At 44.2% G+C, this 14,423-nt stretch overlaps 1 pseudogene; it reads right to left on the bottom strand.

Annotated features, from left to right (window-relative positions):
• Nucleotides 1-3,549: 3,549 nt before the first annotated feature.
• LOC138375902 (small nucleolar RNA U13) lies at nt 3,550-3,641 on the bottom strand (annotated as a pseudogene).
• Nucleotides 3,642-14,423: the final 10,782 nt, after the last annotated feature.

The following is a 14,423-nucleotide window of genomic DNA, read 5'->3' as shown; positions in this document are numbered from 1 at the left end:
AAAATTAACCATAATATAAGTAATCGCCTTGGAGAATTATTTCTTAATTTGGTCTTTGAATTCCATCCTCTCCCAAGTCTATAGGTCTGTGATGAACATCTACTATCATCAGTTGAACATTTAGATTGTTTTCAGGCTTTGGAAATTATAAATGAGCTGCTAGAAACATTTGTGTACGGTTATTTGTTTGGACATATGTTTTTATTTCTCTTGTAAATACCAAGGAATAGGGTTACTGGGTTACATGGCAAATGTATGTTTAACTATAAAAAACTGCCAAACTACTTTCCAATGTTGTGCCATTTTGTGTTCCTGTCAGCAATCAGCAATGTATGACAATTCAAGTTACTCCACATCCTCATCAGCACTTGGTATTATCAACATTTTGTTTATTTGTTTGTTTGTTGTTTTGCCATTTTAATGAGTGTTTAGTGATATTTTACAGTGATTTTAATTTGCATTTCCCTAATAACTGATGATGTTGAGCATCTTTTTATGGGCTTATTTACCATCCATGTCTCTTCTTTGATGAAGGGGTCTTTTGCCCATTTAAAAAGTTGGGTTTTTTGTATTCTTATTGCTTTGTGGGAGTGCATCTGAATACATTTTTGGCAAATATTTTCTTCTAATCTGTAGCTTGTCTTTTAGTGACATACAAAGAGCAGAGTTTTAAATTTTAATGAAGTCCAATTTATCACGTTTCTTTTATGGTTCACGCTTTTTGTGTCCTATCTAAGAAATTTTGATCTAACTAGTGATTTTTTTTTAAGTAAACCAAACTTATTCAATTCAAAACATTTTTAATTTTTTCTGAGACTGTAATTCCTTCTTTGTTAGAATTAAAGTATCTTTCTTAAAATAATAAAATGATAAGAATGATAAGAATAGATAGAAGTTTGCCTACATGCATGTATGTGTGTGCATACGTGCCTAGTAAAATAGAGTTGACTGATGATTCTATGTTGGTGTCATAGGTCAGGTTCCCCAGGAAGCATATAGAAATTAGCATGTGACAAAGACTCTCCCCTTGACTACACTTTAGTCAGGCTCCTCTGAGCCCTCTTCTCAATAGGCTTTGACCTTGGGCTTCAGTGTCCTTCCTTGTCGGGCCTGTATCTCCCAGTTTTAGCAAGAAACCTGGTAAGTCAATTAAGAAAGCAAATACTGCTCTCAATATCGGATCCTATTTGATATCTGATCAAATTTCTCATCCCCACCATCTTCCAGGTGATATCTGATCACCTTTGCCGGGCTTCAGCAAGAATCCCGTCAAGTCTATAGAGCCAGAATCCCCCCTTACTCCTGATTTTGCATCTTAGTCATTTTCCATCCACTGACTCCCCATCCTGCTCCTTGACTACGAATCCCTGCTTGTCCTTGTTGTATCCAGAACTGAGCCCAGTTCTATAGTGAGGTCTCTTTCCCCCTATTATAATAGTTTCTGGATAAAATTTGCTTTTAACACTTTAACTACTGTCTGGATCTGGTTTTTCTTTGACACATGCAGGGATTTTATTGGGAAGTGCTACCAGAAACAACATTGCTAAGGGTGTGTGTGAAACAGGATTGAGAGAGGAGGATGAATTATGATGCTGTTGCAACAGAGGCCTCAGCTGATCCCCTGGGGCTCAGGGGATCTGGAGCTGGGAGGGCCCTTCAGAGTTGCCTTGAATAGAGGGGAGGGTCTGGACCTTTGCACCCCACAACCCCTCCCTCCACCAAGTGAGATAATGTGAGCAACTGATATAAAATATAGTATAGATATAGGAGAGATTATTTGAACTGCAGTGGCTTTGGTGAACTTGAGGCAATCTTTCTATAAGAACAAATAAAACAAAGCTAATTAGTCACTTGTGAAAGTCTGTCCATGGTTCTGTGACCTCTGCCACACCGCAACCAGGTATCCTGGCAACAGTCTCTGAGCTTTATGCCTGGTTTGCATCATTCCCCCCTGGGGTAAGAACATCACTTTTACCTGTTCTATTGTTTCTTACCCTCACGAAAAAAAGGAACAACCACTTTGAGTGTGAATGGCTGCCTTTCTCGGCTGGCAGATCTGGGTGATAAAGAATCTGCCCAGGGGAAAGACCCTCACGCCCGGTAGTGAATCCAAGGACGGGCAGACAAGGCTTGGCATGAGAACTTTAATAAAGAATAACTCCTGAGGGTACGTGGGAAACGATGCGTTGCTGGTTTTAATTTACATACTTGGTCTTCACTCATGCATCACTGAACCCTCTGCCCCACTTCTCAAATTGTCAGTCTAAGCTGAAAAGGCAGACAAAAGCTCAAAGTTGCCCACCGCCCAGCTCTGCACGAATAAATCCAAGGGTCTAGTAGAGGAAGAGGGGTTTTTCCTTCCCCAGAGTGGTCCTCCTGGCCCCTTCTAGTCCTCACAGCAAAGAAAGTGCTCCTGGGAGTGGGAGCTGTCAGGAGAGATAAGGTCTTTCTGCTATCACAGTTTTAATCTGACCTTCTTGAAATGAGGAAACCAGCCTAGGCTCACGTCCACTTCGTCACTAAGTTATGTTATTTTGACTTAAAAACAGCTTTCAGGGGCCGGGCACGGTGGCTCACGCCTGTAATCCTAGCACTCTGGGAGGCCGAGGTGGGTGGATTGCTCGAGGTCAGGAGTTTGAGATCAGCCTGAGCAAGAGCGAGACCCCGTCTCTACTAAAAATAGAAAGAAATTAGCTGAACAACCGGGCATGGTGGTACATGCCTGTAGTCCCAGCTACTCAGGAGGCTGAGGCAGGAGGATCACTTAAGCCCAGGAGTTTGAGGTTGCTGTGAGCTAGGCTGACGCCACGGCACTCACTCTAGCCTGGGCAACAAAGCGAGACTCTGTCTCAAAAAACAAAACAAAACAAAACAAAACAAAACAAAAATAAAACCCCTGCTCTCAGACTTATCTGCTCTTGCCCAATTATCATTGTTACCACCTTTGCTTACGTTCTACCTAACATCTTGGGCAGTTGCAGTAGCTTCATAACTGGCCTCTCTGCCTTGGTTTCTCCATGGCCAGCCCATTCTGCAGACAGCAGCCAGTGTGATGATTTTAAAGCACAAATCTGACAAACTCATTACCCCACGTAAACCTTTTCACAGCTCCCATTCATTCCTCTTCATGATAAAGTCCAAACTCCTTAGCCGTACATGCAAATGTCATCTTTGGCACGACAGCAGTTATGACAGATTTGACTGCAAACACAATTAATAGTGACTTTAACTATAAGGATATTTACTATTTTCCTACTTGAAAGTGCTAACGTAAGCAGGCCGTCTTACCATTGGTTTGGTGACTCTGTGATGTTGTGGAAGACCCCGTCGTTTTCTGTCCTCTCTCTTTCATTCTCGGGCCTCACTGTGGTCATGAGACGGCTGTTGCTACTCTGGACACCACGTCCTCACAGGACGGCATTCGAATCACAAAGGAAGGGAAGGAGGAAATGGGAAACGTCTCCTGTTACAGAATTCTTTTTTTTTTTTTTGTTAAGGATGCAATTCTTTCCTTGATGGCTTCTTTTTTTTATTTTTTATTTCTTTTTGCGTCAGACGGGTAATGTGCTGATGTGGTAACAAGGACTGAGGGAGGCACACTTCGAAAACCCACTCACCATGCTTGTGAACTACAACAGGGTCTCTCTGATGCCTTCTGCCACGCTTCTGATGTTTCTTTGGCCAGAACGGGACGCCACATCCAGCCCTAGGCCAAGCATTAGCATCAAAGGTAAAGGTGATGGCTGTGATGAGTGCTATGATTTGAATGTGTCCCTCAAAGCTCGTGTGTTGGAAACTTGATCCTCTGTGTGGCAGTGTTGGGAGGCGGGGCCCAATGGCAGGTGTCTGGGTCGTGGGCATGCCCCTATGAATGGATCACTGTCATCATTTTGGGAGTGGGTTTATTATCATGGGAACTAAGACAATGGGCTTGGGCCAATTTTGATTTATGCTCTGGCCCTGTGCACTCTACCACCTGAACAAAATCAAAGTTCTATCAGCAAGAAGGAGAAACGGCTAATGGGATGTCAAACTGCAGTGTGTGCCCCAACCTGTGAGATCGCATGAGCTGGCCCCTACCTGCCCCTTTAGCTTCATTTTCTGCCACTCTCCTTTAAAACAGCCTTCTACTCTTGCCACATGAAACCACTCACGTTCCCCAGAGCAGTCCTCATGGCTTCATACATGCTGTTCCCCCACCTGGAATATCCTTCTCTTCTCGGTAATCTTTTTTTTTTTTTTTTTTTTGAGACAGAGTCTCACTCTGTTGCCCGGGCTAGAGTGAGTGCCGTGGCGTCAGCCTAGCTCACAGCAACCTCAAACTCCTGGGCTTAAGCGATCCTACTGCCTCAGCCTCCCGAGTAGCTGGGACTACAGACATGCGCCACCATGCCCGGCTAATTTTTTGTATATATATATTTTAGTTGTCCATATAATTTCTTTCTATTTTTAGTAGAGACGGGGTCTCACTCTTGCTCAGGCTGGTCTCGAACTCCTGACCTCGAGCGATCCACCCGCCTCGGCCTCCCAGAGTGCTAGGATTACAGGCGTGAGCCACCGCGCCCGGCCCTCGGTAATCTTATAAACTCTCGTTCTTCTTGGAGAATTTGACTGAAGTGTTACCAGCATTGTAAAACCTTTCCCGATCCTCCAAATCAGGGTCAGTCACCCTTGACTTTTCTTGGTCTAGACAGTGCCTGATACATTGTAGTTGCACAATAAATATTTGTTAAATGGATCTTTTCGTCATTCACGTGTACTGCTCCCTTACGCCCTCAGATAATTACCACTGCTTACACTTCAACTACAATCGTTATTTTCATCACAGAGCCGGTTAACAGATTCCTTAGTATGAAAAAAATCTCTAAACAGTGGGATCGAGTTGCTTATGAATTTAGGTACGAAGTTGTCTGATACAGAATGTGATTTAGAGGTAGCTAAAATATCCCATTTGATGTGTAGTTTCATGATATTTTATCCCATGGTATCTATGATAAATAATCCTCTTGCACTCCTGTGTGTCTTACATACATTTTCTTCCTGTTAAACAGTTTATTTTAGGCATATAATATAGAGATAAGGACAATTAAAAATGCTAATTTGTATTGGGGTCAATACTAGTTGGGGGGGTATTTACAGAAAACTTATTCAAATACAAGCAATGAGACAGAGGGGGAAAGGATGAGAGAATATGAATTAGGAAATGATAAAATGTTAGAATGCAAATTATCCCAGAGTGTGGGAAGCAAATTCAAACTAATTTCAGGTGGCACAGGTTCTTAGCCTTAAATGACTTTAATGTACAAGAAAATGATTCTCTTTTTGATTCTCTCCTAATTCTTGTAAATGGTCCATTTCTGCAAGTCCCCAGGCTCAGGAAGTGGCATTCTACTGCCCTGGAGCTCTGTGCTCTGACCTAGCTGACAATGGCTGAGAGCCATTTAAGCGAAGCAGGTGGCACAAATCTCTGGCATTCTGCTGCCTGACAGGTATTCCTAGTGATGAAAAGAAGCAGAAAATGTCTACGCAGCCACAGAATGGGACTGAGGTGGAAATTACTCCTATCAACAGAACCAGGGTGGCGGGAGTGGTACGCATGCTCAAACAGAAGAAAACTAGGACTGTAAGTAAAAGAAAAAAGAAGAAGAAGTAAAGGTGGAAGGAAGGAAAGATAAGAGGAATGAAGGAAGACATTGAACCCTTTAGGGTTAAATATGAGAAGTCGTTTAAGGCTATTGCTTCCAGGTAGCTCCACCTAATTTCTTGAAATATGACTCAGGTCCTTACCCAGGGGCATGTCTGTCATCGTTCTGAGAAAACTTTAAAATATTTACTCTGTACTCAGTCGGGCGGCTTCTCCATTCTTTCTCTCCGGCTGTATCCTTCATAGGCCAAGGATCACAGACGTCCCAGGTCCCTGCCTCACACACCTGACGGGAGAAAGTCACTTGTCCTGTGATTGCAGCCTTTCCTCAGCCCCACCATGGTGGGCCATTCCCACTGTCTTTCAGCTGCTGTCACCTTCGTGGGCCTCGGTTCCCTTACAACTGATGCAGCGAAGGGCAGGATCCGGGGGCTGCCTGGGCAAAAGAGGGGGCCTGGGTTTTGGAGTCTCACTATGTTAACGAGGCCTTGAACTACTGGGCTCAGGTGATCCTCCCACCTCAGCCTCCCAAGTAGCTGGGACCACGGGTGTGTGATACCATGACTGGCTTTAAATATCCTTTAAATTCAGAAAAATTACCCACTTTTTAAAAATCTCAGATCAGAGCTTCTTGAGGGTGCCTGGCGAGGACAGCTAGAGCATAGCTGCACGGGAAGATTGCGGAACTTTCAGTCCTGTGGGCTCCCTGGGTGTGGCTGTGTCACTGTTGATCTCTCAGGGCACCCAGGGACTCTACTATCTCTATGCAGGACTATCAAAATCTGCCCTCAGGAATGGAGCTAATGGACCCATTCACACAGGGGCTATCGCTAAATGAGAAACTTCTCTTTAAAGGTCTTAAAACAAAGGGATTAATGACTGTTTTTGAGGTCTAGGGCTAGCGGTGCCTAGGAGACAGGTGTTCAGGAGGATAGGAAAGCCTCAGAATTTCTGATATTGTATTAATACCTCACAGATTCAACCTGCCAGTACAACTGGCTTTTTACCATGCCTAGAAAAGGTTGCATGATATTCAAAATAATTATAGAGTCCTCTCTCTTCTGAAATAAACTCTGTAAGAGGCACAATCACGCTAACCTTTATTGAGCATTTACTATATACCAGGTATCTTGCTAAGCACTTTACATTATTTTCTTTGGCTGTCAAGTTTAGGTAGAATATCAGTTAGGATGGTCTTGACTAATCTGAACGAAACAGGTATAACTGCAAAGGGCATGTATTGGCTCACAAATCCGGGAAGTTCGGGCACAGGGCCAGCTTCATACACGACTGGACTCAAACAGTGTTGTCAGGACCTCGACTCCATCCATCTTCTGGCTTGGCTCCACCTTCCTTTGCATGTTGGCTTTGTTCTCAGGTTCCCTGTGGGGGCAGATGGCTGGAGCTGCTCCAGCCAGCCAGTCTTCCAGTGTCTCTATTTCAGCAGGAAATGGAGAGCGCGCTCAGCCTCCTCCTGAGTGCTCAGAGACACTCTAATTAGATAGGTCACATGCTCATTTCCGAACTGGCCTGGTGGTCAGGGGCTTTGAAGAGCCTGTTCTGGGTCAGGTTCTGCATTTCTGGAGTAAACCAGATCAGAAGGATAGAGAGTAGGGGAAGAGGATCCCCAAGTGGAAATTGGGGGAATAGATACTGATTGGGCAACAAGAAACTGTCATTGTTCCAGTTTGGTAGATGAAGAAACCAAGGCTGGGAAGTGTAAATCACTTGCCCTAGGTCATTGCTGGTAATGGACAGGGCAGGGACTTGAGTACTCTCAGTTATATTTAACAAGCCATTTTTATTACTCCATTTACTCAGAGGAAATATATTTGTTCTTTTAATAAATAAAAACAAGAATATGTAACTAGAGTAAATGAATTAATGTCAAACTTTCCGTAATGAAAAATCCTCCCTAACTTGTCCTGCTAATTTATACCAGTGGACAGGCTAGAAGAAGCCCTCTAAAGAGATGTAACTCTCATCCCAATATGTCATTGGCCAAATTCTGTTTCAAGAGAAAGAAAGGTAATGTGACTATTTATTAAAGATATAGGGCATGCTTTGTACTTCATCAACAGCACAATTTGAACCAAAAACTCAGCTGGCTTCAAGAAAAACAACACGTGAAGTGAATTCTCGGTATAATTTTTACTTTGTTAGACACTTCGCATAGGCCCAGCTGCCTCCTGGGAGGTTTTGAAATAGTCATCCAGGAGATACGGTCATTGTTGATTTTGTTCTGAACTCTCAACCACAAGCAACTGTAAAGTCTGTTATTAATGACCTTATCATGTTGACACAGACTAACCAAGATAGCGAAAACTATGGTGTTGGCAGAGTGAGCAGAGCCCTAGATCTGGCATTAATTAATTCTGTAATCGCAGATAAAGTATCTAAATTTCCTGATGTTCACTCTCTTCATCTATAAAATCTTCAAAATGATGATGGTATCAACACTTTATAAGTTTTTGTGAAATTCAGATGATATAATATATTTTAAAACTCCAGAATATTTGTAAGCCTTTAAACATTTTATAAATATGAAGTATTGTAATCTTTCCAGTCTAAGAATCTGAGAACTCCATGGCTGCTTATAAAATTAACAGTGGAGAATACCAAGAGGCAGGTCTAAATCAAGTTAAAACTGAAGTCTGCAACTTCAGCAGCCAATTCTGGACTAGGTAACAACCCCCTATTTAATCAGGAAATAATGGCTTGCTCCAAAACAAAACAAAGAAATGCTAATGGGATTTATTAGATTGCTAATGTGAAAAAAAGGAGTGTGATACAAGTGTGGCGTAAACTTGTAAGCAAAATCATCAGTTACCAAAATTCTGTATGATCCAACTTTCTCAACACATTTGACTTTTGGGTCTTTTGCTCTCGTCAAAGAGATTCCATGGAGTCCTTAGCACCCCATGTCTGTCACCCGAAATATGATCAAATCACCTCAGGAGGGAGCGGGGTTCAGAAGAAAGACTGACAAGTCAGAAACCTACGGAGTAGTTTTACCGAGACCAAATTAGAACAGAGCAACGATCTACACCAAGGTCAGAGCCTTTCGGATTTCAAGGTCTAGTTCAAGTAAAAGTGGCCATTGTTTGGGCAGGGCAGTGCTGGGCAGAGGATGCACTCCAGCAGTCCTGGGGGACCAGCTTCCTCCCAAAGCCTTCCCTGGTACCCTCAAAGGTAGCACCTTTGACCATCTTCAGCCAGGTGATCAAAGACAAAGCTCCGTTGCCTTTCCTGACTCTCCGTGTTCACTGAACATTCACTGAGCACCGATCATCATTGGCGTGTTGGTTTGTTTATAGGATTGGAAGCAGAGTGCCTACTGTGTTACCTGGTTACAGGCACAGGAGATACTACCTGGAATGCCCAGTCTCTCACCTAAAGGATCTTCCTAACTGAGGTCTTTGCGTGCGGCAGGGTGGATGAAAGCCAGCCCTTCAGATAAGGGGTGAGGGTGAGGGATATTCTAAGCCAAAAGAACAACCTGAGCTGAGGAGGGACACAGAAGACCATGGTGGTTTGCAAGCTCTACATGCGCGTGGCTGCAAGACAGGGTCTGCGTGGCTCAGGGGAGGCTGCAAGAGGAGCAGAGAGAGGTAGGCAGGGGCTTGACCATGAGGAGCCTTCCTTATAAGCCATGTTTTCAAATGAGCTTTGATCAGGAGGGCAACACAAAGGCATCAGAGGGTTTTAAGAACAGAAGTGATATGATTACATGTGCATTTAAGTAATAACAAGCAATGTGTTTGAAATAAAATTTGGAAAATCAGAAGAGCACACATACACACACAAAACCCAGATTTATTGAATGTACTGGACACATTATGGCTCTAGATAGAAGCGACGTTTTTATTCTTTCTCCTCCTGCTCTAGAAAACTCATTCAAGATGAAATCCTTGGCTTCTCTGATCCCATTTAGTTACAAGAATGCTCTCGTTTGAGTACTGCAAAAGTCACATGAAGTCTAATATTATACCTTCAATATCTTATTCATTTAAAAACTTCTCTCATCCCTACAACGAGGCTTGCTTCAGTCTCGGAAGCTTGAGATGAAAGAGGGGTACGTGGTCAGCTTTTTGCTTCTTCCTCCTCTACCTTACCAGCTGCTCTTTCCTTAATCAGGTCCTTGGGGAAGGATTGGGGCAAATGGCCAAGATTTATGTGACTGCCACAGTGTCATGTGGTGTGCCGTCTGTACCTTGGAGATCCTTCTACTGGGGACCCCAAGCTATAGTGCCCTCCTGCCAGGTCACTCCACCCTGCAGGTGGTTCTGTCGGGTGGTGTCCCTATTGATGTGGCCTGTGAATGGGTCCCCTCATTCCATGGCCCACCATCAGTGAAAGTGCAGCTCCCTGCCAACGAGTCCTCTCTCTTCACTCTGCAGCAAAGCAGGCTCCTTCAGCCTTTCACCTTTAGGCTTCCTCTGGTGGAAGCCAGTCACAAGTCCTGTGTCCCTCCAACTCCAGGAGACACAGGTCAAGGACTCCGAATGATTCCTCTGAAGCCCCTGGATTAAGGTGAGGTGTTTCCCACAGCAGGATGGGGTAAGTCGTGGAACAGAGCGCCAGGACCACTCTGTATAAAGAAGGCCTTTCTCCAGCCTCTTAAACCTCCCACAGGCCTTTTCTCTTCCAGGGCCTGAAGGTTGGTGATGGGTGATCTCTTCGCATGCCCTGCATGTGGGCGGACTGTAGAATGTGCCAACTTGGGACCTACCATAATAATCTTAGTCTTTGAACGGTTGAGAAAATATAAGAAGCAATTTTCTTTAAAAAATGAAAATCACCCATAATCCCACTAGTTGTGTTGTTTTTTTCCCTTTTCTTCCTCCTTTGGAAGTATAGAGAATAGAGAGTAAAAGTCTCCTTACCTCCTCTTAACTTTAGCAGTTTGGTGTGTCCCCCTCGAAATTGTCTTTTATGTTTATACAAATCTAGAAGATAGATAGATAGATGGGTGATCATAAAACAGAGCTACAAAGTTTGTGACTTCTGAAGCAGAGTCATAAAAGGCATGAAGCATGAAGCATCTACCTTTCTCCCCGGGGACTCTGGCTCTTGAAGCACTGGGCCACCATGGGAGAATTCTGACTACCCTGAGGCCTTGATACTGGGGAGGCCACACATAGGCCAGTCCCAGCGGAGCCTGCCCTTCAGTGTCGCAGGCCAGGTTGGCAGGACCTGCAAGCAGAGAAGCATTTTAGTAGTAGATCTTCCAACTCCAGCTGCACCGATCCCAGCCACTCAAGTCAGCCAGTCCTAGATACCACAGGGCAGAGAAAAACCAACCCTGCTGTGCACTGTCTAAACTCTTGACCCACAGAATCTGCAGGCATACTGAAATTATTGTCGTTTTATGCCATTGCATTTTGGGGTGGCTTGTTACCCGGTGCTAGATAAGAGGAACAGAGATATTCAGATAGTAGAGATATTAGAAAGTACGTTTCATGTGACCACAAACGGTAAGGATGGAGTCGAAGGGGACAGGACTGTGGGCAGAAAGACAAGATCGGAGGTTTACACAGTCATCCACATGAGAGATGGGGGCCACACTGAGGCAGTGGCAGTAGGGAAAGAGAGACAGGGCCCATCTGAAAAGTATTCAGGCTCGACACTTGTAACTTACGGGCCAGCGCCAAGTGTGTGAAACACGAGAGGTGGGAAAAGAAGGTGCAGGGCCGATGCCCTTGTATGTGCTGTGCGTGTCTCCTTCGGCAGATCTCAGCTTTTTCCTCTATGTGCAGACTCGGCTTTCTTACCCCGGGCTGTGATTACGTGGTTTAGTTTCCCAAACGGAATGCCCCGAATGTGAGGCTGGAGATTACATTGATCAATCGGTTTCGTTTTATCTTACATGCTTACTTGAAAGCCTCTTGTACTTAGAAAGAAAATATATGCCAAGCAATGTACAAAGCAGAGACTTGTCGTTGTTTTAAGCTGAGCCCTTGTACCCTGTCGATAAACAAAAAGGCCCCTGGGTGAGCAGGATCAGTTTCAGCGATCGGTCTCCGTGGGATCAAGTAGGGCAGTGAGGTGGGGTGGGAAGGATGGAGTGTACAGAACAGCAGAAAGACAGAGAAAAATTGCTCACAGCCAGCGCACCAGCACGTTTCCAGATATGCTAGGCGCAGCCTGGAGGACAGTGAGCAGTGAGATATATTTACATTCTTAAAAAAGGTCTGCACATGTGTGCGTATGGGCCCAGAAAAAAAGACCAGATTATTGTCTCTAGGGGGTGGAATTATTTCTGGTTTTGTTGGTGTGTTGGGTCCTTTGTGTTTTTTTGTTTTCCAAGGTGTCTGCATATATGTTACTTGTGAAAATAAAAAAAAAAATTCATTTTGTTAAAAATCATCAGGCCCTCACAATTTCGTCGACTTTGCCCATACTTATCAGCGATAGTGTCTCCTGCAGGTTCACCGTAGATCATCCTACTAGTCTTCACCTTACTCAACTAGGAGATCACACACACAGTAAAGGACCACTTTACACACAGTACAGGGCCCCTCTGATTCTCCCTTTTGGAATTGTTTTCTGAGCACTTCTCAAACGCTCACCCCATTCTCCAGGGAGTGCTCAGGACAGCCTCCAGGTCTCCCAGTCCTCCCTGCAGTGCCAAATCTGTAGTCTTCAGTCACCAGTACCTGTCCCCCCAGATCACTTCTCTCTGGCACCTCTGTGTTCTTCCATTGCCCAGCCTCCATGCAAGTGCCTACTTACTTCCCAGTTGGCTCTCAGTTAGATGTTAGAAATGGAACTAGTAAGTATTAACCTCATTCACAACATCTGAATCGCTCACAGCTTCGTACTCACTGGGTTTTAAAAGAGGTTGCCCAGTTAATGTTACCGTGTCTCTAATGGTGATGTTAAAGCATAGTCGGATGCAGGTTTTCGCGCTCCCATTACCTCCGCGTGCAAGTAGGTCACAACCTCTTTTAGCCAAGCGGGAGGGTTTCCTGCAGCCAGGCGCCATCGCCATTAATATCAGATAGAGCAGCAGCTAATTCAGTCATGTTGATGGATGCCGAGATGGTGCCTGGACTCATCTGCAGTCGGAGGCCCAGAGCTGGAGTGCGAGAAACCAATTTCCTCCGGCCTGAAGTGCTCCAGGTCACCTCTGGTTACAGAGAAAATGACATGAGTCACTGTGTCTCCTAAGCCAGTTTATTCAGAATGTTGTGCACAGCTAAGCCAACAAATAACAATAGGTATACACAGAACATGCATCGTTTCATCCAGTTGGGCCCGAAGATCTACTCTGATTTCCCAGAAAAAAAGGTCACTGAAACTGCGAAGCGTGGCAGTGACTAAAACCACTTCGTACAAATACCCAACCAGGGAAGAGATGCAGACAAGCTTCTGAACTCCAGCCGGCGTGCCAACTCAACACAAGGCTGTGCCTGTCCCAGGGAATCCCTTCCCTGGGGACCTTTAAAATGGTTTAGGGGGTTTTATGTGGCTTCTTTCTGTGGAGTAGAGGTGCGGGTTTTATACACACATATAAAATCCTAGTCTATAAAATCTATGTATTTTAGACGGGTCACATATGAATATGGCTCCATCCCTGCCTTGAAGGAAGCTGTCACCTAGTTAGTGGATGGCAATGGGATTGGTGCAAATGATGAAGCAAATGGTAATAAAATAAATTAAGTCCTGTAAGAGAGTGTGGGAGAACAGAGACAGGGCATGCCAGGGCTGAGGCAGAGGTGGGAATGGGGTGGATGGACAGGAGGGAAGCTGTGAGGCAGGGAGGAGCAGGTGACCCTGGAGTGATGTCTTCAAGGACAAGGGGTGAACTAAGTAGAAAGTGAGGGACAAGTGAGGAGGGGTGAGGGATGAAGGAGGCTAGACCAAGTGTATCTTCTCAGGAGAGTTCCAACCCTAGATTGTTATTTTATTTTTTCATTTTTTGTTTTTATTTTTTGAGACAGTCTCACTCTGTTGCCCGGGCTAGAGTGCCGTGGTGTCAGCCTAGCTCACAGCAACCTCAAACTCCTGAGCTCAAGCAATCCTACTGCTTCAGCCTCCCAGAGAGCTAGGATTACAGGCATGAGCCACCACGCCCGGCTAATTCTTTCTATTTTTAGTAGAGATGAGGTCTTGCTCTTGCTCAGGCTGGTCTCGAACTCCTGAGCTCAAGCGATCCTCCCACTTCGGCCTCCCAGAGTGCTAGGATTGCAGGCATGAGCCACCGCGCCTGGCCCTAGATTTTTATATATTTTTATACCAGCTTATTTTTCTTTTGTTTCTCATTTAACTCTGAAATTAACACTAAGTGGAAACAACATTTTGTAACCCTTAAAAACGGGAATGGCACAACCTGAGCTGTTAATTTCACACAGTTCAGTTTCTTCAAATCTTTATTTCTCTGCTCTTAGTCTTTTGGAGTCCCACTTACTTGTTCTAGAAGACAGATCAGAGAAATGAAAGGAAAAAAAAAATAAAAATCAATCCTTCTTAAGTAATTGGTTTATGTTTTATAACCTACTTCTAAAAGGATTCAGAGGAAACAATTAATCTATCTGTAAAGAGATCCAGTTAAAATGATTGTGAAAAAGAAACAAAAAGCTACATTTCAACTTTATTTCCTCAAGCTATCCCTTTCCTCAATTAGCCTGACAATTGGGAGATAACTACAGAGCATGCCACATCCACTCCAAAGCATATTTATGGGAAAAATGCCAGATATCTGGCTGTCTATTCTTTCTCTCTAAATAAAGGGTTTCAGATGCCCTAGATACATCTAAAATATATTTTTTTATAT

This window comes from Eulemur rufifrons, chromosome 27 (genome assembly GCF_041146395.1).
Source record: "Eulemur rufifrons isolate Redbay chromosome 27, OSU_ERuf_1, whole genome shotgun sequence".
NCBI lineage: Eukaryota > Metazoa > Chordata > Mammalia > Primates > Lemuridae > Eulemur > Eulemur rufifrons.
Note: the sequence above shows the minus strand (reverse complement) of the source record. Positions and strands in the feature narration are given on the sequence as shown.